The sequence below is a fragment of the Vulpes vulpes genome, chromosome X, assembly GCF_048418805.1.
Source record: "Vulpes vulpes isolate BD-2025 chromosome X, VulVul3, whole genome shotgun sequence".
In the NCBI taxonomy this organism is placed as follows: domain Eukaryota; kingdom Metazoa; phylum Chordata; class Mammalia; order Carnivora; family Canidae; genus Vulpes; species Vulpes vulpes.
Genome location: NC_132796.1, coordinates 30,434,906 through 30,438,970, shown reverse-complemented (window position 1 = coordinate 30,438,970; position 4,065 = coordinate 30,434,906).

The window sequence follows — 4,065 nt, the reverse complement described above, 5'->3', positions numbered from 1 at the left end:
GTTTTACTTTTACTCAGTGTAGGGGCCAAGGGCCCTCGATGGGCCACTTTGGCATAAAGATTATTTTGAATTAAAAGTAATCAAAACTTGGCAGATGCAGGAAAAACTCTCTGCCTCCCCATCAACTACCTAAATTTACATTGGAAAGGAGAGCCTGTAGCAGGAAGATAGCTATTTACAGAGACACCCCTGCACCTAAGAAACTTATTTGCCTAAGAGGGCTACTTTTGTTTTTGAAAACATCTCCTTTGGTGTTATTGTTGAGTGGTCTTTCTTCCCTTTGTATCCTCAGACTCTACCCCTCTCTTTAGTGCATCTGAGCTTCCTGTTGACTCATTGTCTTTGGAATTTCCATGCCTTTGTGGATTCCCCACAAGTACAGTATTAAATTTGATTTTCTCCTGTGAATCTGTCTCATGTCGATTTGATTCTAAATCCAGCTAGAAGGAGCTTAGGGCAGAGGAAAGTCTTCCTCCCCAACATCAGCAAAGAAATTATAATTATAGAATGTAATGAAAAAGTTGTCAACACCAGTGAAAAGTAAGAAATTACTTTTCTCCCATGTTCAGTTAATATGGCACAAATAATGACCATAAGGTGATTTTGATATTAAAATATTTTCTCGGGCAGCCCCGGTGGCACAGCTGTTTAGCGCCGCCTGCAGCCCAGGGCGTGATCCTGGAGTCACAAGATCGAGTCCCACATCGGGCTCCCCGCATGGAGCCTGCCTCTCCCTCTGCCTGTGTCTCTGCCTCTCTCTCTCTCTGTCTCTCATGAATGAATAAATAAAATCTTTAAAAATAAATAAATAAAATATTTTCTTTAATATACCTTTAAGGACTTTATTAAGTATAGGTGATTTAATAGAGATTTTTAAAACTTTTATTAATGCATAGGCTATCATAAACAAAAAACTAAGTCTGAAATGTTGACAATTAAATACATTAAAAATCGTTTTGAGTTATAATAAAATGTAAGTAAAGCATTAAGAGCTGGTTAAAACCATCATTTTACTAATAGCAAAGGTAAATACAATTTGCAAATTTCATAGGTTGGCAAAATTTCTCCATACAATTTCATACAGGGACGCCTGGGTGGCTCAGCGGTTGAGTGTCTGCCTTTGGCTCAGGGCATGATCCCTGTCCAGGGGTCCCACATTGGGCTCCCTGCTAGGAGCCTGCTTCTCCCTTAGTCTGTGTCTCTGCCTCTCTCTCTCTGTGTCTCTTATGAATAAATAAAGTTTTTTAAATTAATAAAATAAAATTTCACACATATCTTACTAACGATTTTTAGGTTAAAGACAACTTTCAAATTATCTCTGAAAAAGATGCCTATTGCCAGTGTCTAGTTTCAATAGTACAGGCACAAAGGACAAGTTTCAAGACACACTTCTTGCTGCCAAAGTGATTTCTAGCTTTTTAAATCAGAGACTAATTAGCGCCATGGGCAGAAAAATGTGTTGTTATTCTTTTAAAGTGATCATGTTGTTGAACTTGCCTGTTAAGGAATGAGGATATACTTTTGTTCTAAAGGGCTTAAATGACCTCTTTAAAAATAGATTTGCAAATTTAAATGGTGTTCATTTTATCTATCTTACAGTGGACGTTTCTAAAATTAACTACTTAGGAGGCTTTATTAACAGAGTCTGTGCCTGGTTTCCCCATATTGATTTGACAATCAAATCACCGGCAGCAGAATTAAAGTTTTTATGTGAGAGAATAAGGTGGTCTATGGTATTGACTGAGAACCTGACATTTACAGTTAGTCTCAAGTGGTACAGTTTGAAAAAGCTTACACGGGAAATCACTGTTTTGTTGATTCTATTTTTATTATGGACAACTTCAAATATGCGCAGAAATAAAATTAATCTCCATGCACTTATTATCCAGTATGAATATTTAGAAAACCATGGCTCATTCTGCTTCAGATATATGCCCACTTCTTTCCTCACCTCCCATATTGTGTTGAAAAAAAAAAGAAAATCCCAGACATTCTATCATCTGCAAATATTTACAGTTAATCTCTAAGAGCAAAAAACAACCAGGGTACCACTGTCACATCTAAAAATGAACAATTCCTTAATATCAGCAAATATCAACCATTTAGTGTTCAAATTTCTGATAGTTTCATAATTATCATGCTCTTAACTTTTATTTTAAAATATAGACTCCTGGGACACCTGGGTGGCTCAGTGGTTGAGTTTCTGCCTTTGGCTCAGGGTGTGATCCTGGGGTCCCATCGAGTCCCGCATCAGGCTTCCTGCATGGAGCCTGCTTCTCCTTCTGTCTGTGTCTCTGCCGCTCTCTTTCTCTATGTCTCTCATGAATAAATAAATAAAATCTTTAAAATAAAATATAGACTCCTAGGAATTGGCAAAAATAGAGTCCAATGAACTCTTACTCTAATGTTTTCCCCAATGGTGACATATAATTGAATAGCAAAAGAAGTAAGTTTACATTGTTAAAATATTGTTAACTAGAGTACAGCCTTATAACATTTTCTTTGTTTTTTACACACATGTGTGCATGTGTGTGTGTGAGAGATTGATCACAGTGTGATTGAGTAGGCCCCAGAGTAGTGGCAGGCCGGAGGGCCTGAAGCTCCTAAATTTCTGCTGCCTGCCACAGGCATGTCTGAAAATCCCAAGTGATACATTGTTATCTTCTGTCCCACAGCTCCCTCCTCCAAAAGCAGAGATAAAAAGGGCTAATGGAGACAAAAGAAGTAAATGTGTTTGTTTACCACACTTCCCTATGATACATTTATTTATATATTCCTTGGCCCCTTCCTTCTCCCATAGTCCTTAAACTCTAGGACTAGGGCTAATGCAAATGGAAATTACATGGTGATACTGCTCCAAGGACACTAAATCAGGAACCCCTAGAGCTGGAATATCATTCTGCCCCTGCTCCTCTGGCAACAGGCTGCCTGACCATCACTACCAGCATTTGGCTGTCCAGCTGAGATTTCAGAGGGCTTGGAGAAGCATTTATGAGTAAATGCGATTACACTTAAAACCCCTATAGATTGGGATGCCTGGGTGGCTCAGCGGTTGATCATCTGCCTTCAGTTCAGGGCATGATCCTGGAGTTCTGGGATCAAGTCCCACATCGGACTCTCTGCATGGAGCCTGCTTCTCTCTCTCTGCCTGTGTCTCTGCCTCTCTCTTTCTGTGTATCTCATGAATAAATAAATAAAATCTTAAAAAAATAATAAAATCCCTATAGGTTAAGTGTTGGGAAAGGTGAACCTCTCTGAGAACTAGCTGAAAGCCACCTATAATCTCATTTTAAAACTATATAAACATAATAGAAATTTGCATTTGAGAATTTGTTCTATAGATATTAGTGCAATCACAAATTATCATAAAAAATTGACTTTTGGTAATTGCTAATTACAAAACACTTCCTCGTGATATGACCTATTGGGAATGGTTAGAATCACTGAAATTATGGGAGTATATAAACCACTTTAATAGGGAAACATTCAATTGGGCAGTAGTTTCTTTTTTTTTTTAAGATTTTATTTGTTTTAGAGAAAGAGAGAGAGCATTTAAAGGTCAAGAGGGGATAGGAGCAGTGAGGGAGGGAGAGAGAAAGGGAGAGAATCTCAAGTTGACTGTGTGCAGTGTGGAGACTGACTGAGGTTCAATCTCACAACCCAAGATCATGACCTGAGCCAAAACCAAGAGTCAGATGCTTAACCATCAGAGCTACCCAGGTGCCCCTGGGCAGTAGTTTCTAATGTATTTATCTTTATCCTCAAATTTGGGGGATTACAGCCTTTATTATTGACTAAAAATGACATGACTTGAGCAATAATATTTTTTACAACAAAGATTACAGTCACTCTGCTCCATGATAACATGGCTACTAAAGTAGAAGAAGAATGCTTGCTTGTATTCCTTCCAGCAATACTATGAATGCCAGATTGAGCAGCTCACTCATTTTTACTATTTAATGTGTAGATGCAGGTCTTTTCCTATATCTCATTCATTTGTATCCACTACATGCCAAGTATGGATGCTCATCCCTTCATTTAGCTTCTGTGTTGAATCCTGACAAC